General features: G+C 40.5%; 1 long non-coding RNA gene across 2 annotated transcripts in view; it reads right to left on the reverse strand.

The window, feature by feature from the left end:
* Positions 1 to 11834: 11834 nt before the first annotated feature.
* The window catches only part of LOC122200315, a 46293-nt gene continuing 35048 nt past the window's right edge, over positions 11835 to 23079 (reverse strand). The window contains exons 3-4 of one of the 2 annotated variants that reach the window (XR_006193789.1): positions 13302 to 13429; positions 11835 to 12082 (exon numbers count right to left, since the gene is read on the reverse strand). This is a non-coding gene — a long non-coding RNA (uncharacterized LOC122200315). Of the gene's footprint in view, positions 12083 to 12544; positions 12643 to 13301; positions 13430 to 23079 lie in introns of those variants that run through there. The other variant, XR_006193790.1, reaches the window with a different exon arrangement.

Raw genomic sequence — 23079 nt, forward strand, 5'->3', positions numbered from 1 at the left:
TTGACTAAGGACTGGTATCCAGAATATATAAAGAATTCATATAAACCCATAAAATAGGCAAGAAAATACACAAATGGAAAGATGGGCCAAAAATACAAGCAAGCAATTAACTAGAGAGAAAGTACAAATATCCAAAAAATACAAGAAAGGATGCTTAAACATGTAAAAATCGGGAAATACAAATATAGACACCATATCTCACCTATCAGATTGACAAATTGAATGTGATAATTAGCAAGTATTAGAGAGAAGACAAGGAAAATAAGTACTCACATATCATGCTGGTGAAATCATAGTTGGTACAATCATTTTGGAATGTAATTTGGCAGTAATGATGGAATTAAAAATGCACATACTCTATGACCTTGTACTCAAAGTATGGTCCATGGGCCAGAAGCATTAGCTACACCTGGGAACTAATTATCAGGCTCATCCCACATCTACTGATTCGAAATCTTCATTTTAACAAAATCCCCAGATGAGTCATATATACAATAAAATCTAAGATGCAATACACATGAAACTGTTAACCATAACCTTTCTTTGGGAGAAGAACCACAATTAAGGAATGTGGCCAACTTCTGAACTTGTTACCAGGCTCATCTATAATGTCTGATTTTTTACTATGAGTATTTCTTAATGTAATACTTCTGAAATTCACGTTATTATGTTTATAATTTAAGAAGTAATTCCTTTGGTTGTGCTGAAATCTGCTTCATATTGGTTGCTGCCCCACTTTGTGACCTGAGGTATACACACACACACACACACACACACACACACACACACACACACACGATTCTTGACCACCTCATGCTATGTATTGCATGCATTATGTATGTTGTATGTATTCCTTATTGAAAAAGTAAAAGGAATCATCAAGGTACATAACCACAATCACTATTTAGTGAGAGCAGGAATGTTATCAACCACCACCTCCTTCTTTTGCACATTCAGAGCCATTTCTGAGTTTTGTGTATTTTACATAAAAGACATTTTTATAATGTTGTCTACTGGGGAGACAGTAAAAGATTTTATAAAAATTTTGACTTACTGTTTCTTAAAAGAATGCCCAGTAGGAGGTATGTTGATTAGGAAAGCAGTAGAACATAGTGGTTACACACATGTAACCAGACAGACTTGGGTTTGAATTCTGGATCTACCATTTACTAATTCTATGAATCTGGGCAAGTTACTTAAGTTCTTGTATCTCAATTTCCTCATCTATAAAACCTAATATCTACACCATAAGGTTGTTGTGAAGATTAAGTGAAATAATATCTGTAAAGCTTGCTACTCAGTCTGTGGTAAGCACAGAACAAAGTTTAATTTCAATAGTACTCAACACTTTTATTTAAATAATAAATCATGGTATCTCATTTCCAATCCATAATTATACATATCATGTAGCATATATTCAGGAGCATCACCCTTTTGTAGCCCAAGGACTAAGTGTATATTTTTAATGTTGCTGTCACTTAAAGAGAGGAGTATCAGTATCTAAGTAGAATCAAGTAGAACTACACAGAACAGTGATGTGTCTTGTTAGACCACCTATATCTCTAGGGCAAGTGGGGAATACTAGTACTTTCAATCATGGAACACTGTTCACACATTTCTTGATCTTCACAACAACCCCATAAGGTGAGGTATTATTATGCCCATTTTACAGATGAGAAAACTGTATCTAAGGGCAAACACTAAAACATGGTAGAGGGCTTCTAATTTCAAATCCAGTACTCTTTCCATATACCACAACCCTCCTAGGGACCTCTTAAGGGGTATCTATATTCAACAAAGGAATTACTGGCTGAGTAAGACTCAAAAGTAAGAGACTTCCTGGGAAGACTTTTCATCTGCAAGGAGGATTACTGAAAACAGAAGCACCTTCAAAACCTAGTTGAATGTTGTCCCCAAGCAAGAAAAAGAGCTGCTAATTTTTTCCTTTCTGAATGAGTGAATCTGGTTGGCAAAGATGAAGAAAGGGAGTCACATTTATTGAGCACTTACTGATAGCAGAAGTAGAGTCACAGATTTCCTCATGCCCATGGAAGAACTCTTGTGTTGGCTTTAGGAAGGCAGGAAGAAGAGGGGGTGGGATTGCAAAATGCCCCCCTCGCTTAGGAAAATGCATACAGACTATCCCAATATTGGGATACAGAAATATTGGGAGACAGAAATCTCCTTCAGCTGCTTCACAGCACAGAGCTCTCCTTCTAAAGCCTCCACAGAATAGCACAGGACCCATGTGAAGGCTTGATGGTGCCAGCCAGGCATGAGGAGAAGCGAGTGACCTTTTCAGGGTTGGTGTATGGTGGTCTGGGGCATTATTGGCCCTATGTAGGTTCTGTACTTTGCTGCCAGCCAGATGGTAAATAAAATATTCAACAGACACACAACCTTCTCACAACAGTGATGTGACTGGCTTATTCAGAACAGAATGAGTTCTGTAGAAAGCACAAATTGCAAGTGGCAAGAAGCAGCTGGGAGATAGTCAACAATCTGCTTCCTGTGACAGAGCCAGAGACCAGAGATGGGGACAGCTTGCATTTGCAGCAGGGCCAGAGTCCCTCTTCAGAGAACTGTGGAATTTGTCATCAAAGAACTTCTATATACTTAGTTCCAAAACAAATGCAGATGCACAAAAGTACAAAGTACTCAGACGGATGATTCCAGATAAAATAGCCTCAGCAGGTGCCAATGGATAGGCTGATGTGGCAGAATGTATTCACAGATACCCATATGATCGCTCTCCTGACAGAGCGCAAACCCAAATAGTGTCTAGGTATTTGCTAGTGATTCTCCAGTCTGCCTGGGCTCCTTAATCCGGGCATTTGCAAGCATGATGAGTGAGCCGACAGACTCCTGAACAGAGTGCTTAGGACCCCATGTCCTCGTGTAGTTTGACAAAATGGCAAACTCCTTTCCATCCCACGCTAATTTCACTGCAGGGTCTCCAACGACTGTTGAATGGGTAGGCCCAGCATTTTACGGTTGTGCTCATTTATAAAGCTTATTTCTGTAAGCCTTAATAGTTAACATTCTTATTTGTGATGTTGCTTTCTGAAACCAGAACACAACAATGCAGATTCATTTACTTTCCAATAAATTAATTTAAAAATCCCACTTCGCACTCACTCTTCAACATTACAATCGTCTCCAAGATAACTCTCGATAGTGTTTCCAATGATTATTATGTGGTTAAATCCAATGGAATTTCTCAGTCCTCATCTTACTTAACCATTCAATAGGTTTTGACATTGCTAACTTTCCCTTCTTTCTTAAAACATTCAATTTCCTTAGCTTTTAGGACAAGAGGATCTCCTGGATTTCCTCTTGCCTCATCCCATTGCCAACCTATTCTTTGTTACTTGGCCATTAAATATTGTAACTCCCCAAGATTTCATTCAAGCCTCTCTCCTCTTCTTCCTCTGTTCTCTCTGGCCCTAGCCAATTTCATCTACACCCAAACCATCAATTACTCTTTATAGACATATGATTCCAGCCAGGTGTCTCCTCCAAGGTCCAGACCACTATATCTACATCCCTCCTTATGACTCAAAAGTATCGCCATCAAAATGACAAAACCAAACTCATGAGCATCCCCTCCTGTCTGCCTTCCCCAATCTGGTCCTCTTCCATTCTTCCCCATTGCAAGGTAGGATGACATCCATTCATTTGCATAAGCTGGAATCCCAGAAGTTATCCTTTACAATTCCCTCTCCTCTGCTCCTCATGCCCAATTCATGACCAGCTGGTATTGGTTTTAATTACTAATTGTGTCACAAATCCTTCCACATCTCCCCATGTCTTCTCTATGACCTTAAGTAAACTGCCTTCATCTCTTACCTGGACAATTAACTGGTAAACCACCTTAGTCTATTGGCTCCCGGAGGGCAGAGATGAGTCTCTGAGTTTTACTCACCATAGTAGCCTCAAAGCCTATCATTGTACACATAAATATTTAATAAGTTAATGAATAATATTTTTTACTTAAATTATGTATTATCTGATAGTGTCAGAGAACAATAAATCTGACCTATAAGAATCTCCAGACAATTGAAACTCGATTTGTTTTTTTTTTATTTCAATCCATTTGAATGTGAATCTTTCTAAAATATACAAATATGTATTCCTTTTTTTCTTCTAAAATGATAAAAATTAAACTGCTGTTACTCTCTAATGGTGATTATGTATAGATAGAACTCCAAATAAATGCCAATTTATTATAATTAATAAGGTACTTTAACAAGTTGCTAGATTTATGATCAATAAACAGAAATCAATTGCTTTTCTACACTCCAAAGAATAATTTGAAAACAATGAAAAAAATTATATTTATCATAGCAACAAAAAAATACACCTAAAACTCCAGCAAAGGTTGTGCAAGAGACATCATAGCTCCAACTGACTTACTTCTGATGGCCATGGTTTCTAGCCAGAATGGCTTAACTGAGTAAAAAGTTGAGGTCCAGAGCTGCCTTCTCAGAACTGCCCAACTTTCTGCTACCAAAGCTTTTTCTCCTAATGAGCCTCTCAAATGGAATCTGAATGTCTCAGGCAACTCTTGTGCAGGTTTCAGACTGTTTATTAAATTAACAATAACAACAAAATAAGTTACCTGAAATAAGAGAAGTTCTTCAGGAGTCTTTCATCGACCTGTCTTCCTGGCAGTACATCTCACCACCCAAGCAAAACCAAAAGGTCAAGTACAAGTCTCAGGGATGATGGAGGGTTCCTAACCACCTTAGCCTGAGGGCCCTGGAGGGCTTCAGTCTCAGACCAGAGAAGAGCCAATCCAAGTCTCCACAGCCAAGACACCTCTCACACTCAATACAGGCTAAGGCCCACTGTTGCTGAGTGAGGGGCCAGTGAGGGGCCCAGCGAGGGACTCAGTGATGGGTACAGTGAGGGGCCAGTGAGGGACTCAGTGAAGGGCATAGTGAGGGGCCTAGTGAGGGGGCCTGTGAGGGACTCAGTGAGGGGTCCAGTGAAGGGCCCAGTGAGGAGCCCAGTGAGAGACTCAGTGAGGGGCCCAGTGAGGGGCTCAGTGAGGGGCCAGTGAAGGGCCCAGTGAGAGACCCAGTAAGTGGCTCGAGTCATGCCCATGCTGGTGAAATTACTGAGGGACTATTTATACCCTGTGCTTCTCTGAGGAGGTTCCCTAGCATCCTTGAGAGACCTTTCTAGGTCCTTCAAAGACTGCAACAGTCTAGAAAATGCTCCAGCCAAGCTTCTGAAAAAGAACCATGCCTATCATGACTGCTTTGTTATTTTGCCCCAGCTCATGTGCCAGGTGTACCGATGAGAGGCCAGAAGGTTTGACCAAGCCCCAGCCCCTCTACTCTAGCGACTTCAGGATGGCCACTATCACAGAGGGAAACCCAGAGCTGGACTTGGACTCCAGGGTTCAAGATGATGCCATTTTGGGATTAGTCCAGTGGCAACTCAACAAGTCACAAGCACTGCTGGGAATGTAGAATCGTCCTTTTTTTTCCCCCTGACTTTTTAAAGAGAGGTTAATATCACATTTTGTTGTTGATTCAATTTAATCTCCCAAGTTACCAAATGCAAGGCTGAAATAAGCAGATGTGGTTGGGGTAGGGCTGTTTGCCTTTCCATTGAATAATCCAACCTGCTGAGCAATTTAGATTTATTTTAATACTTAGAAGGTATGTCTTTCCTTAGATTCAAGCTGCCACTTTTCAGTTGCCAGTGTTAATTTCCCACTACATTCTTGAATCCTTTCTTAAGTTCCTATTCATAATCTGCTACAAATTGGGGGAAACAAACAGCTGAATTATTAGAATTGGATGTAAGTGGGGAAAAAAAAAGGCTTTGAGCCTGGGACTGAGGGACTCTCCTATGAATAAACCATTCAAGGGTTTGACACATTTATTGGTTCACTTATTTCCTGTTTCTCAACATCCTCACTATTCCAGCAGCTTGCACTCCTGGCCCCACCAATCAATTCCCTGTAAAGCAGCCAGAGTGATCTCCTAAAAAATGCAGAATTGATCCTGTCACATACACACACACACACACACACACACACACACACACACTCCGTCCCTCCCCTCTTAGAACCCTCCAGGGACTTCCCACTGCTCTCAGGATAAAGTCCAGCCTCCCCAACAGGCTTTCAAAGCCCTGGCCTCTCGTACCTTCCCCCCTTCACCACTAGGCCACTCTTAACCTCACCACATCTGCACCTCATCTTACAGATTTCATCTTGACTCTTTCTTCCAGAAAGCCTCCCTGACCCCCTGAACAAAATCACGTGTCAACACTGGTCCATGGCCCCATCCACTTCCCCAGGTAAACATTTAGCCAAAATCACAACTGCATAATAGCATTATAGATTTGTGGCTCCACCATTTAGTAGCTGGGTTGCATTGGGTATATTACTTAACCTCTCTAAGGCTTGGTTTCTTTACCTGTAAAATGGAGATAATTATTTCACCTACCGCTTAATCTCTCAGTAAGGATTGAGATGATGCATACAGAACACTTAGCACAATGAATGTGCTTACAATTCTTTATCTGCCTTCCTTTCTAGAAGGTAAGTTTCGTGGGGTCAGGAATCATGCCTGTCTTGTGCTCACTGTGGCCTGCACATCCCTGAGCCGAAGTATCTGGAACACAGCTATTCGATTCTATGCTGATAATCTACAGCATGAATAAATGAATGAATGTCAATTTCCTGCCAAAGAATCCGCAGGGGCTCCCATGCCAAGCTTGAACACATCTCCATTCTCCCTGCTGCATCACCGCCAACCTCTTCAGCTTCCCTCTGCTGCACCTCCACAGCCTGTCTGATGAAGTTCCCTTTACCTCCTCTCCCTTCACCAAACCCTCCCTTCCAGGCCTGGGTCCTGCCTCCTCCAGAAAGCGTTCCTGGGCTCACTGCTCAGGTCTTCTTGGAACTCCTCCTCAGCACTGCTCATTTCGTTCTCAACCATTCCCCAACTCCTTTCGGGCCTAGCCTCTCCTCCAACTAAGAGGCAGTGGCCTTGAAGGCAAGCTCTGCTCTACTTCTCCTTTTGTGCCCTCTCCCTGCCGCAGTTCCTGGCCACCAGCTCTCTGTCTCCTGCTTCTGCCCCAAAGCCATTCCTTTTGGTGATATTTTCTCAAAAATTACATCCTCACAGTGTTTACCTCCAAGTTCCTGAGTTTCACCACGCCTCACTTAAGGTATTGACTTTTCAATTCGTGATAAATTATTCAGCAGCTCATTTTCAGCCAAACTCCTCTTTTCTTCAGGGCCTGTTCTCCTTTAGCTACCATCTCAGGGCTGCCTTTAAGTCTAATGACGTGTTTACAATTCATGCTCTGCCAGACATTAAAGCAAGGCAGCGCACTCAGGGATGATAAAGTGCTACTCCGAGGAAGGGTCCAACAAGAGTGCCGTTCTGTTGCTTATGGAGAACAAAGATCTCTGTCTCTACTACAAAGGATCTGTGTGCAGACACAGGCAAGGCGTTCCTGGATCTTTCCAGGCCTCCCTGAAAAGCAGCCCAGAAGCCGATGGGCTCAGACAAATCTGATTCCAGTCAACCCTAAACTTGAACATTTTCAAGCTCTGTGCCATCAGGTTGATGTTGGGGATGGGGTGGTGAGGGGAAAGAAAAGAAAAGGAAAGAAAAAGAGAAACCATAAATCTTGCCTGATCAGAGCTATCTGAGAAACAAAGCAAACAAGAAGCAATACACAATGCTCACCCTCAGGATTGGGTTTTTAAGATGGAGTCTTTTCATACTGCTCAAAGGATACTGTTAGCCATCCCAGCCCTTCCTGCCTAATGGCCTTGTAGCCCAGCATGAGCTCCCTTCCTTCTGGATGTTTCTGCCCCTGGCATAGAGGAGCTCCTCTCTCCTTCACATTAACCCCAGACCTTCCCGGCTCTGGGTTGGAGACCCTGTTCCCAACACAGCCTCCTAACCAGACTGTGTCTGAGACCACAGGTCATGACTGCAGGTTTAGGACTATCAAACACATTAAGGTATAATCTACATGGTCAATAATGGGGGAAGAAAGGTGTGGGGACTCTACCACTGGGGGTCATAGGAAGGGAACGAGATTCCCATTGCCTTAGATGTTGCTGAAATCTACAATGTCATTTTCTTCCTAATTATGTGATCAGTTAGGCTCCAGTCTGAGCATTGACTACCTTCAAGGGTGTGACCTGAGAAGAACAGAATTAAGGGGAATGGAAGACGAGGCAAGTGACAGGACTTCCCCAGATCCCATTGAAACTAAGCTGATGGTCCTGGTGGCACCACAGAAGAGGTTAAAAACAACAAAAGCAATATCAAAACAGATGAAAAATAAGGAAGGCAGCATGTGCAAGAGCCAGAGGAAGAAAATAAAATTAGTTGATATGACGGCACGTTTGATCTGTCACAAAATCTTATCTTTCCTTCCTGTTCCTCTCCCTTTCACTGAATACGGAAAGGCTACAAAACCTGAGAGGACAGGACACTGTATCAGAAGTGTCCACACTCTCTTCCTGGAAAAAACCTCAACCTTGGCAGGCGCATTCTGCCACCTCTTCCACCACCCTCAGCCCACTTCTGCCAAAGCTAATTGAAAAGAGGTTAGCCCAATCAGATTCTCCCTCCCAGGAATCTGTGATTGAAACACAAAAGCCTAAGCCTGTTAGCAGTAGGGAGTGAGGGAGCACGGTGGTGCAGTCAGGAGATGAAACCACCATTTTAGGGCAGCCATGATGGCTCATGTACAAGTAGATGAGTACACAAAGAAGCCAGCTGAACAGAGAGGAATGAAGGAGAAATGCTTAGGGAAGGCAGAACAGAAACTGAGAGAGAGAGAGAGAGAGAGAGAGAGAACAAACTTATAGGAGCCAGCAAATGGGTGTCCTTGCTAACCAAAGATCCCTGACACACAGACCTTGAATCCCCACCTCCAAGTTACTAAGAAAACATTCACCCGGCAATTCAAGGTGAAATAACATTTAATGAGCACCCAAGAAGTACCAGAAATATGGTAAGCTATGGATTAAAGCAAACTAGCTCTAATATAAATAAATCCAACAAGATTGGAGCACCTGGGTGGCTCCGTCCGTTAAGCATCCGACTTCAACTCAGGTCACGAGCTCACAGTTCATGAGTTCAAAGCCCATGTTGGGCTCTGGGCTGATAGCTCTGAGCCTGGAGCCTGCTTTGGATTCTCTCTCTCTCTCTCTCTCTCTCTCTCTCTCTCTCTCTCTTCCCGTCCCCCACTTGTGCCTTCTCTCTCTCTCAAAAATGAATAAACATTTTAAAAAATCCAACAAGATTGATAGATTTACAATCACTCTACAAAGCTTAGGTAACCAGTACAAGTTCTGCAACTAGAAAGTAGCAGGGCCTGGATGTGAACCCACTGGGGCTGACTGGAAGCCCATACTCCCCCAGTTTCCACACTCCTCTCTAGTGTGAAAGAATGTGTGGTCCTTTCCTCTGGCACCATCAAGAAACTAGCAGGTTCATACTGATGAAGTTCCCAAATAAATGAAGTATGCCTTTCAAGGGAAAAAAAAAAGTTTTTCTTTTTCAAAAACGGTAGTTGGGAATCTTGAAACATACATGACATTTTTCTGCCTATTACTCAATGAGCACAATTTAACATTTTCCTGATTAAATTAAGTCCATCCATTCAAAAATAGGTGGAGGACCTCCCATTTGCCAGGCACTATGCAAATAACTAAGAATACAAAGTTGCTTTAAGTAAGCGTCTACCTCAAAACAGATGAACATAAGGGAAGGGAAGCAAAAATAATATAAAAATGGGAGGGGGACAAAACATAAGAGGCTCTTAAATATGGAGAACAAACAGAAGGTTACTAGAGGGGTTGTGGGAGGAGGGATGGGCTAAATGGCAAAGGGGCATTAAGGAATCTACTCCTGAAATCATTGTTGCACTATATGCTAACTAATTTGGATGGAAATTTTAAAAAATAAAAAATAAAATTAGAAATAAAAATAAATAAATAAATAAATAAATAAATAAATAAATAAGCGTCTACCTTCAAGGAGCTTATAGTCTGGTAGGGGAAATATCAAGATAGTATTCATAATCATAACTATGATGGTAGTAGCTAGCATCTATGTTTAGCCTGTACTTTACTTGCACTATCTTAATCTTCAGAATAAGTCTATGCAGGATTATAATTATTGTTATTACTCTCATTTACAGAAGACAATGAGATTCAGAGTCCAATTTACAGGTGCTAAATATTGAAGCAGGGCAAATCATATAATGTATCCAGAACCTGAGCTATTAGCACTAGGCTATACAGTTTCTTCTGACCATTCAGACAAAGAGAAAAGCACTTGCAAAAGCTCAGCAACGGGAAAGAGCATTAGGCACTAAGAGAACTGCAAGCAGTTTTGTGTGTTTGGAGCATAAGTAGGAGAAAATGAAGGACAAGGAAGAAAGTGGAGAGAAACGAGGGTGGAAATACAGTCAGGGGACAGATGTGGGGCAGCCTCATATTACACCTACCAAGGCGATGAAGGAGTTAGGTGGAGAGAGGATGGGATGATATTTGTATTTTTAGGAAGATAAGAGAGATTATTCTGGCTGCAGTGTGGAGGGTGAGAATGAAGGGTCAGTAGTTGCGAAGGGGGAGGGGCAGGAAAGAGGGGAAGCCGCTCCCACCCCAGGGACATATGGAAATGGTGTATATGTGTTTGGGGGATGGTCACAATGCAGCACTGAGTCTAGAAATATTCCATGTCCTGTTGCATTCAGGATAGACCTGCCCAATGAGTTGTCCTGTCCCAAATGCCCAGTGAGAAACACTAGACAAAGAGAAACTTGGGAGCCATTCTAGATGTGCTTTTCCTTCACCAGCCCCACTACCCTGCCCACACACATATTAATTATCTGAGAGTCCTGTATCTTCCACTACTTCCATACCTTCAAGTACACATCTCACTATTTCTTCTTTTGACTGTGTGCTATTTGTCATTGGATCCCTGGCACTGAACCCTGTGCTTCGAACAAAGTAGGTGGTTGCTAATGTTTGTTGAACCCAATGGAACTGCCTAATCCTGTGGGATAAATGTTCCCTGTGCAATGCCCTTGGCTTGAATCAAATCAATTGATGCCCTCCTCACTTGTGATCTTAACATGAGTATTTCTCCCATGTCTCAGCAAAGTTGGTGATTTCTGCTTGGCTTCCTCACCGCATTAGAAATACCACGTTTCATCATCATTGCTGTTCTCTTCGAAAACTCTTTATATTGCCCAGCATCCCCTGGGTAATCAGAGCAAATATAATGTCTTTACTGCATCTATTTGTCACTTGGAATGCATGGCAAGGCTTCACGGAAAATTTCCTCAAGTTCACATTTCCTTTCAGAATGAGTCTTTATCTACATTTAACTCTTGAGTTACCTTTCTCTGTGTGTGTCTCTGTCTCTCTCTCTGTCTCTCTCTCTGTCTCTCTCTCTCTCTGTCTCTCTCTCTTTGTCTCTCTCTCTCTCTCTCTCTCTCACACACACACACACACACACACACACAAACACCATGTTCTGAATTAAAATGAGAAGAGTCATGGATTAAGAACCAAGAGAGCTCCACTCTGGCCCAGATTTTGATATTTGACCTTAACTAAGCAACTTGACCTCAGTTTCATTTATAAAATAGGGGAACTGACTCAAATAGTTTTCAAGGAGTCTAGGAGTTCCTTGGAGGTATCTAGGGAGAACACCGGGAGCAAGGGACAGCTCATACACACATACACGTGCACACACACACACACACACACGCTCACTGCGGTACTCAATAGTTGTGTCCACCCAACATTTTTACTAGGAAATACCTTCTGGGCACATGGTGGGATTGTACTTCTTGGCCCCTTTGTGATGGGGTAGGGCTGTGTGACTGTTTTTGACCCATGGCATCTGAGTAGAAGTGCTGTGTGCCACTTTTAAATCAGAGCATTTAATTAACAAGGCAATACTCTTCAGAGTTGATTCTTTTCTTCTGCCATGGCAACTGACAATGCTCAGAATGGTGGCTGCTTCATCCACTTGGGTTCTAGAGTGAAGCAGTGAGCTGATCCCAAGCCCACCTATGATGGACATTTAACATGAACAAGAAAAACTTCTGTTATAACAGCTGAAATATCCCGAGGGTTTTTTTTACTGCCCATAACTTAGCTTATTCTGACTAATACACACACATACACACACTCACCCTTTAACCAGAGCTTCTCTATACTTACCTGTTTTACATATTAGATTTCTGCATAAGCTTTTATTTGACAAATGAGTCCAACCGCTAAAAAGAAACTTGAAAACCACTAGTCCACTTGATTTCTGAGGACGCTTCCTACAAAAATCTATGTTATGCAGATTCTTCCAATAATCCACCTCTTTTCCCTACTCTACATATTTTGACTTTACTTCATTTCCACAAGCTCCTCTTAATTTGAAAGGTACCTCCCATAGAGATTTACTCTCACATAAAATTTTTTGTCAACTTTTGGATCTCAAAATGGTGACCCACTTTTTCTTCACCATACATACCTTCACTTGCCACAGCCATCGAAATAAACTTAGCTGCCAGAGTTGACAGTTCCACTCTGACAAGGTGAGACTTGTTGCAAGCTGTCCCCACACTGTCTCTTTTCTATGAGACACAAATGAAAATGTGTGTCTTCGCTTTAGAGTCACGGCTAGTCTGAGTGTTTTAGTCAACTAGTATCCCCCACTATGGCTGGTCAGAGTTCTATACAAAGAAGGTATCCAGTAAACTTATTGATGGTTTCTTTGGAAATAGTGGATACATGTAATATCACTATTTTTTGATAGTCCGGTGACTTCTGGAATCTCCCTTCTTCAAGACTTAGGAGTGTCCTTTGACTATGATGGATGGCTGAAGTGAGATACCAACTGGAATCTGGGATATTAAATCAGTTACCGAATTTTGTTGTGCTTAATCATCAATCTAATAATCTCCCCCAATTCACTTTGTCTGGAGTGATGGCTTGGAATCCATATTTTTACTATGGTGACTTTGGGGCAGGTAGCTACAGAACCCCAATTTGAGAAATTTTACCCTTGAACTTTAATCTTTTTTTTTTTAACCTTAGGAATCTGTGGAGGTATCTTGGTATAAGTTCCCAAATACACAAGAGATTCAAAACATTCAGTTAAATGTACCAGGGGAAAATCACTGGTCATTTCTATATATTTCCTCCTTGGCAGTGGAGCTAAGGCATGAGAATGAAGGAGCTATTACTTGTCCTAGTAAGAGTTGTATAAGGGACTAGAGGAAGTGTCTCTTACCTAATTCACCAATGATGTCAAAGCAGAGCCCAGAGATGGTGAGGAGCTATGGTGGAGAATCCAGGAATGCACAAGGGATCCAAGAATCCTTTGCCAAACAAAGGTGAAGAAGAGGTCCAAAGCAGGTTCTGAAAGTAAAACATAAGGTCAGAGAAATGAGAAGGTGACATACAAGTGTCAGATCCAGGCAGTTAACTGGAAAGATCTGAGTGAGTCCTAGGGATAGACACAGTGGCCTGGATGTCAAGGTACCCCTTATAGGTGACTAAGGCAAGCCAACAGGGATGAGCCAGGCAGAGTGGTTGCTGGAGTAAGGATAAAGGGTTTCTGGAAACTAAATCCAATAAAAACTGGGTTGGACTTTAATCCAAAGTGGCCAGGAATAGAGTAAGTCAGAGGATGAATGTAATCCACGACCCAGGGAGAACTAAGAGTTGAACCAAATAAATCTAGTTAAGTTAAAGGATGGACTTAATGGAGCTAGAAATAGGAGACTAGGGGCGTCTGGGTGGCTTAGTAAGTTGAGCGTCCAACTCTTGATTTTGGCTCAGCTCATGATCCCAGGGTTGTGGGATCTAGCCCTACATCAGGCTCTGTGCTGAGCATGAAGTCTGCTTAAGATTCTCTCTCTCTCTCTCTCTCTCTCTCTCTCATTCTGCCCCTCTACCCTGATTGAGTGCTCTCTCTCTCTCTCTCTAAAAACAAAACAAAACAAAACAAAGCAAAAATAAGAGACTAAAAATTTGGTTTCTGGTAGAAACAAGAATAAAATCAAGAATAAAACATCAGAGCAGAAATTAATAAAGAGGTCAAAGGTAATTGCCCTGCTTGCAGTTGTGAGGCTGATCTCTGACTTTCATTGGCTCCATGTGGTGTGGGGTGGGTGGCCTGGTCTAAAGACAAATAAGGCAGATGCTTACCTGGATCACTGGATCCAGAGAAGATGGAACCATTGTACCCAAGACCTCCTTTTTCAGACAGAACTCAGCTGAGGTCAATTCAAACAGTTTGGCAATGAAACATAGCTGAGATATCAGCTACCAAATGCAATAGTGAGGAATTAGGGTAGATAGTTGGAATTGCTTGGGCTATGCAACTTACTAGGCTCATGTTTGGCAAACAAACACAGCTTAATTGGGAGACAAAAGATTTTGAGAACAAGTAAGAACAGCATTCTCTCCCTCTTCATCTTCTTTTTCCACCCGTTATAAAATGCCTTTGCTGAAACAATGGGCCATGGCCCAGTAATTCCACTGAGGCTGTGATAATTGTTTCTCATCACAAATTTGGGCACATCCTTCCCCAATTAAAAATTCTTTGTGCTCAAGAAGAAAATAATTTAGGACTCATTACAGCTTTGTTTTCAAATCAGTTAATAAAATGTGGTAGATAATGGAGGGAGAAGGCAGAGAACTGGGCTGGAAGACGGGAAAATTGATTCTTATTCCCAGTTCTGACATTTACTAGCCATGTGACCATAGGCAAATTATTTCATCTCTTTGGGCTTTTGTTTCCTTCTTTGTAAAAAGAAAGTTATTGAACTTGATGGTTTCTAATGTCCTTCCAACTCAGACATTCTCAGATGTCCATGATTCAATAAGCCTGGGTCTTCCTACCTAACAAGAAAGCTTTGGAAAATGGAATTGTACACCTTGTAAAAATGGATACTTAATTGTTGGATGATAAATGGATGGAGGGATTAATGAATGAGAGCCATCCGATGACACATATTTTGGGGCATTTCCAATGAAAGGGTTGCCAAACCAAGGTGAGGAAGAGACCTAAAGCACATGATGAAAGTAAAGCATAAAATCAGGGAAATGGGAAGGTGAACTTAATTGGTGGATCCAGATCCACTTCTGACCTCTATTTATCTAAGTCCTACAATAATGAATACAGACTTTCAGAACTCAAAGGCTTACCATGCCAAATTAACCCATTTCACAGGTGGGGAAACTAAGACTAGGAAACATGACTTGCCTACAGTTTTGGGGTTAGCTAGCAACAGAGAGATAGAAAGAGCTTTTTTGCCTCTCCTCACTGTGCTTGTCTTCTGTACTGTGCTGCCTCACATTTCCCAAATGAGCAACTAAAAATGAAGCTAAAGCTCTAGGCAAAGGCCCAAAGTTGAACACCCAATGTGACCTGAATAGTAACCTAATACTGGAACAAAAAGACTCCCAAAATGTTCCAAGAGAAGCTCTATTCCCTTTAACTCAACCTCTGCTCCAGAACCACCCTCCACCATCACCACTACCACCAACTGCAACTGAAAAGGGGCATGAGCAATGGGCTCTGAAAAATGCACATTCCATAAGAGAAGATGATCAGGAGCAAAGACAGAAAGAGCTAATTTTAGGAATTTTTCTGGAAATAATTCCAGAGATTTTGGTTTACTGAGAAAACTCATGGGCAGTGGCAAAAGTTGCAGCTTCTTTCTCTCCCTAGAACCATGAAAACCCCCCTTTCCATCTGACCAGGAGTTTCGCCAACTTTCTCATAAGGCATTCAAACTCCCTAGACCTCAGCTTTCTTCTTTAAAATAGAGAAGGACAAATTCAGCAATAATCAAATGAGGCCCATGGATATACCAGAACCAGATTCATGCACTCAAAATGCTGTCTTCATCTGGTTACCTGTGCCCGAGACTCTCTTGTGTTCATTCTTACCCCTGAGACATTGCTTATTTGCTTCCCAGCCTAATATGAAGAGTTCTTTGATCACTCCAACCCAGGATAAGGCTTTCCTCATATATTTATGGCCTATGAAAGTCATTTGATGCTTGCATGCACGATGCCTGGAATTAACAACGTTATTGTTTTTCCGGGTTAAGATCTCTTACTATCTGTAGTAGATCCCCAAAGATATCTATATCCTAACCTTCAGAACCTATGAATGTGTTATGTTACATGAAAGGGAGAATTAAGATTGTAGATGGAATTAAGGTGGTTAATCAGCTGGCCTTAATTATCTTTGATTATCCAGGTGCGACCAAAGTAATCACAAGTTTCCTTAAATAAGGAAGGCAGAAGAGCCAGAACTTGAGAGATGGCATTGTGAGAATGTCTCAGCCAGTCATTGCTAGATTTGAAGATGGACAAGACCATGAACTCAGAAATGTAGAAGGCCATAGGAGCTGGGAAAAGGAAAGAAATGGATTCTTCCCTGGAGCCTCCAGAAGGAACACAGCCTTCCCAACACGTTGGTCTTAGCCCAGTGAAACTCATTTCAAAATTCTGACCTCCAGAACTGTAAGATAAAAAAAACTGGGGGTGTTTCAGGCCACTGTGTTTATGGTAATTTGCTACACTAGCAATAGGAAATTTATATACTGCCTATTACATCCTATACTTTATGCTGAACTTGTATATCATGGTCTAGTCAGTATTTTTCTCTGGCTACCAAATATCACTAAACACAAAGTAAGCAACTAATATATATTTTTTAAAGTAAATGAATGAATGAATGTACTAATTAGTGTGATAACAATTTGGAAACCCATCAATCAATCCAATGACAGACTCAGATTATAAAAACCCTTGAAAGCAGACTCAGGAGTCTGGCTATAACATAATATGATTTCATAGAGATTTCTTTTTTTGTTGTTTTTGTTTTTTTAGAAATTAGCATATTCTCTTTCTCTTTTAAAAACAATATCTATTTATTTTTGAGAGGGATAAAGAGCACAAGCAGGGGAGGGGCAGAGAGAGAGAGAAAGGGAGACACAGAATCAGTAGCAAGACTCCAGGCTCTGAGATGTCAGCGCAGAGCCCCATGTGGGCCTTAAACCCGCAAACTGAGATTATGACCTGAGTCAAAGTCGGATGCTTAAGTGATGAGCCCCCCAGGCACCCCTCATGGATACTTCTTATCATGGACATTTCTCAGTACTCCCACATCCAGTGTTGCTATTATTTTTCCAAGACCATACCATACATTGAAATTAGTTCCGGATTTGAAGTCAAAAGTCCTGGGACAGAGTCCTGCTGCTGACATAGATTAGCTGTCTGACCTTGGACAAACTGTGACTAACCTAGGCCTCAGTTAACTCATCTAGGAAAGAAAGACACTATTCACTATTCTAAGAACTTCCCAGGACTGCAGTAAGGAACAGACAAGTCAATGCCCAGAAAAGAGTTGTGAAAAGTGTAAAACTCTATGTGAATGGGAGGAGCTGTTATTTACCGCCTTCCTCTTTGGACTAATTTTTAGCTAATAGGCATTTTCTTAGTGCCTCTACTGTACTCACATTACTATATGAGGCTTTGCGGGAGGAATGTAAGAAATAAACATTTGGAAGAGCTTGTAGTCCAAGGGAGGTACTAGGGTGAAATGAGACAAGTCATTCAGTTCCTACTCTAGTCTGGGAGCCCAGAGCCACCTGCTGCTGGCTTGGCCCCAGGCACTGAGAAACCAGCTACTGCTGACAATGGGAAGGAGCCTTCTGCTACAGATCCAGTTCAATGAGCTAAGGCCTAGAGCCCATGGTTAACCAACTAAAGAGAGGGGTCTTTCATTTGATGGAAGCCTTGTGCAGGTAGCTGGTCCCACCCGACATAGAGCACTCGTGGAACAGCTCCTACCTGCTGGGTAGTGTCTGCAGGCTCCTTCTTCATTCTCCACAGACTCATGATCCATTGGGGCTGGGATTTGGGAAAAGTAGGGGACTTGGGCATATGTAATCCCAATCCCTAGAAAACATCTGGCCTTCAGAGCTAATGCCCTGGGTTTTCCAATGGAGATTTCATTTCCTTAGGGAGTTAAGTCTTCTAGGTTGCCAACAGGGCCTGCCTTAGGCAAAGAACTGATGTTGAAGAAGCTACTGAGTATAGCTCCTTACTTCTCAAATAAAAGTGCTGTAGATTCACCCCAAGTCCAAGATATTCACAGTTCTGTCACTTTACAAATAAACTCATTTTTAAAAAGATGAAAACACATGACACAAAGCTCTTAATCTCCCTTCCCATCGGCCTTGAATTCTCTCTACAGCTCTCCTTAGCTTCAGAAATATGGGATAAAGCATCCCCCTAATTATTTAAATCTAATTTCTTGTGCTTTTGGTCCTATACTAATCCATAAATGCAAAAGGAGAAAAAAATGCTACAGGCACAAAGAAGTGCTCATTATAGCAATATCAATAAAAATTACATAAACTAAAATTCTGGTTACAGACGGTAGTTTGTTACCATGTGTTTATTTCTTCTTCATTCTGTGCTCCCACTAATATGATAAAAAGAATAATTCTTTAAAACCACATGGAGCATGGGAAAAGGGGTATCAGCATATAAGCTTTTATTTTTTTATTGTTCATTTATTTATTTTGAGAGACACAGAGAGAGACGGAGGGAGCCAGAGAGAGAGAGCACAAGTGGGGTAGGGGCAGACAGAGAGGGAGAGAGAATTCCAAGCAGCCTTCACCTTCATGTATACCCGATGCGGGGCTCGAACACACGAACTGTGAGATCATGACCTGAGCTGAGATGGAGTCAGATGCTTAACTGACTGAGCCACCCAGGTACTCCAGCATATAAGATTTTAATAAATTTTTAGAAGACTAAAACTTGAAGGAATAGCTACTGACTTAGCAGTGTGAAGGAAGCCAGAGGAGGGACAAGAAAAGGAAGTAATCTCCATAAAACCCTGAAAAGGCTAAGAATTCAGTGAAGCCAGAACACCTAGATCAATGTCTCTGGTACCCAGCCTATTTACTTCTTTCCTAGGCAGAAGATCTGAGTTTTCTTCTTTGGCAAAATTAGCAGGAGAAACTCAGGATTCAGAGATACCTCAGAGGTGGAGGGCAGGAATAATGACAAAGAGATAAATTGCAAGCCTGTAAAATGAAGTGAAAGGACCAAGTCCTCCTTTGTTCCCACCATTCAGACCCCTACAGGCAGAATGCTTATAGGTGGTCACTTCCCTTGTGGCCTTTGGAAGTCTCTTTCCTGGCATTTGGGAAGCACCAATAAAATGACCAGCTAACTGTCCAAGTATCTGAAAGTGAAGCCCATCAGTTGAAAAGCATCATCACCATCCACACCCATATACATTTATACATTCTTACTTGAACACACACACTCACGTTTCCATGTCTTACTCTTAAACAAACAAGGCTCACTAAACTGAGGAAAATCTCCAACATGAAAGTGAGAAATTAAACAAACAAAAAACACCTTATCTAACAGAGATCCAAGACACAAGAAAACATTTTCCCCAAATCATTATCCTCAGTTACATAGGAGAAAACACATATATTAAACAGTAGGAAACAGAAAACACTCAGTTACTAAGAAAGAGTTCTTGTAAGTTAGCATATATTATTGCCAAAATTAAAAACTTGAATAAAATGCTTGGAAATAAAGTGCAAAAAAATCTGAAGGAAAATAGAATGAAAGACAAAGAGACCAATGGAAAGGAAAAAAAAATCTAAGAGAAGATAAATCCAAGAATTCTATCCTACAAATTATAGGAGCTATGGAAAGAAAAAGCAGAGAAAATTAGGGAGAGGGAGTAGAAGAGGGGTATTATTACATTCTCAAGGACGTCTCTAGATTGGAAGAACCCACAGGCTATCTAAATAAATGGGAAAAAAAAAACACATTAAAAGTTCATGAACATGAAATTTCAGGGACCAGGGGTAAAGAAAAAATTATAAGATATTCTAAAATGGAAAAAAAAATTACAAAGAGGAAATCAGAATTATAATGGCTTCAGACTTTTCCTTAACAATACTGGATGACAGAAGACTATGGACCAAGCCTTCAAAATTCTATTGAAAACTTTTAACTTAAAATTTTGCACACAAACTAGCCATCAGAATTAACAGTGGAACAAAGTTACTTCAGGCATTTCTTGATCCCAAATTATCTCTATTTACGAGGAAGATACAAAAGGATATACTCTAACCAAAAAGAGAGTAAACCAAGAAGGATGATGACATAGAAAACAGGAAGCAATAGATACATTTAGGAAAATGGGGTTGGAAGACCCCAGGGCAACAAATGTGTAACTTCCCAGCATCACAGAAGACCCCAGGAGGGTCACTTCTAATGAAAAGGGTGAGGGGACTTGATATAATATCTTTAAAAATAGAGCATTTGGAAAAGGTTAAGAAAAAATGACAAAATATGCCAAGGGATACAGGAGTGCTGATGCATAGGGGCACTTGTACCCCAATGTTTATAGCAGCACTTTCAACAATAGCCAAATTGTGGAAAGAGCCTAAATGTCCATCAACTGATGAATGAATAAAGAAATTGTGGTTTATATACACAATGGAATACTACATGGCAATGAGAAAGAATGAAATATGGCCTTTTGTAGCAACGTGGATGGAACTGGAGAGTGTTATGCTAAGTGAAATAAGCCATACAGAGAAAGACAGATAACCATATGTTTTCACTCTTATGTGGATCCTGATAACAGAAGACCATGGGAGAGGGGAAGGAAAAAAAAAGTTAGAGAGGGAGAGAGCCAAACCATAAGAGACTCTTAAAAACTGAGAATAAACTGAGGGTTGATGAGGGGTAGGAGGGAGGGGAGGGTGGGTGATGGGCATTGAGAAGAGCACCTATTGGGATGAGCACTGGGTGTTGTATGGAAACCAATTTGACAATAAATTTCATATTTAAAAAAATAAGTAAGTGAAATTAAATTAAGCAATTATAAACTTGGAGAATGATTTAAAAACTGATACAGACATAAAATGGAATTATAGTACTGTTCAGTTCTGAAATAAGCAACTTACATAGTCATAATGGTATAACACTGATTACTTATGTAAAAATTATGATACAATTTAATTGGGAAGATGGAAGGTGGGAAATTGAGAGATGATATAAAAAAGCTAAAGCCTGTCCTGCTATAACAGGAAGTTAATATACAATGTAAGAAATAAATGAGAAACTGGTAGATGCATACTGTTTATAAATATGGGTTTAGTTATAAAGAGAAAAGCTAATTAATTAAAGAAGTTATCTCTACATAGTGGGACTGAGGTGGGAAGGCATGAAACAGGGAAATGATGTCTGTTATTATAAGTCTTTTATATATATTTAATGCTTTAAAACATATACATATAATACTTACTTGACAGTATTTTTGAATTAAAAAGTAATGATATAGGACGTTCAATTTCAAACATAATGGAGTGCCAGGGGTTAGATTTACCATCTCACCTCAATAAAATCAGAAGAAAATCAGACAAAATATATAAAATATTTTTTTAGCCATTGAACAAAAGGCAGAACAGACCATAATCTTTGTGAGAAGAGAAACAAATGTGGTGAGCCTTATAATTGCCCTAGAATACTGTCTAAGACAATTTCCAGGCTGCAATACAAGGGCAAAGGTTCCAAAAGTCCTGGTGATCTTGATGATCTGAGAAGACAGAAATAAGTTCAGAAGGGCTGCTGTCACTAGAATTTGCAGAAAAAAGTATCAGAGAGAAAGGAGCTGCTCAGAGAGAACTCCAAAGATCTTCAAAGGGGATCCTTTAAGTTTCTGTGAGTACTAATCTACAGGTGCATAAGATAAAACTGCCTGACACTAGTGAAATAATCTTCAGAAAGTAGCAGCCTGAACAACTTTCAAAGTTTACTACGGGCTGACAATAGCTTAGGTTGCCACAAGCCAAAGTACAAAGATCTCATAATATAAAATTTTTTTAATGTTTATTTATTTTTGAGAGAGACAAAGTATGAACAGGGAAGGGGCAGAGAGAGAGGGAGACACAGAATCTGAAGCAGGCTTCAAGCTCTGAGCTGTCAGCACAGAGCCCAACATGGGGCTTGAACCCATGAACGATGAGAAGAAGTCAGACACTCAACCGACTGAGCCACCCAGGCGCCCCTAAAGATCTCATAATATAAATGACATCAGATAGAGTCATCTGAAGGGCATTGCCTAAATTAACCTGATCCAAAGGCTGCCTTGGATCTACTCTAACAAAGCTTAATATCAAATTTGAAAAAGATCTAACTAATACCAAGAAATGTAACTGCATGCCAGAAAAAAAGTAAACCTGATACTATTTTTTCAAAAAATACAGTGAAAACGAGTATCCAACAACATAAGATCAACAATGTCTGGCATCAAATAAAAAATTACCAGACATGCAAAGAGTACAAACTTTCAGTTATAAGATAAATAAATTCTGGGGATCTAATCTACAGCATGGTGATTATAGTTAATAGTACTGTATTGTATTGTATCCTTGAAATTTGCTAAGAGTAAGTGTTCTTACCACACACAAAAAGGTCAACTATGTGAGGCGATGGATATGTTAACTAACTTGTTTGTGCTAATCATTTTACGATGTACATATATTAAATTATCACATTGTACATCTTTTAAAAACCATATTGTACAACCTAAGTATTTACAACTTTTATTTGTCAATTATAAATCAGTAAAACTAGAAAAAGTTTTTAAAGAATAAACAGGGTTTTTTAAATAATAAAACACTACTATAGTAATAAAATCAGAAATCTTGAAAAAAAAATCACCAAATGTAAAGAGAAGCAGGAAAATACAACCCATTTCCAGAGAACAATCAATATCAACAGACCCAGAAATGAGTGATAGGATAAAAATAGCAAGTGAGGATATTAAAATAACTATTAAAAACTGCTTCATAGGTTCAAGAGGGTAAATGAAAACATGACCACAACAGAAAGAGAATGAGAAGATATAAAACATCCAAATGAAACTTCTGACGATGGAAAAATACAAAATCTTAAATGGCAAAAAGAAAATGCATTGGATGAGATTAATAGTAAAT

This window comes from Panthera leo, chromosome D1 (genome assembly GCF_018350215.1).
Source record: "Panthera leo isolate Ple1 chromosome D1, P.leo_Ple1_pat1.1, whole genome shotgun sequence".
Taxonomy (NCBI): domain Eukaryota; kingdom Metazoa; phylum Chordata; class Mammalia; order Carnivora; family Felidae; genus Panthera; species Panthera leo.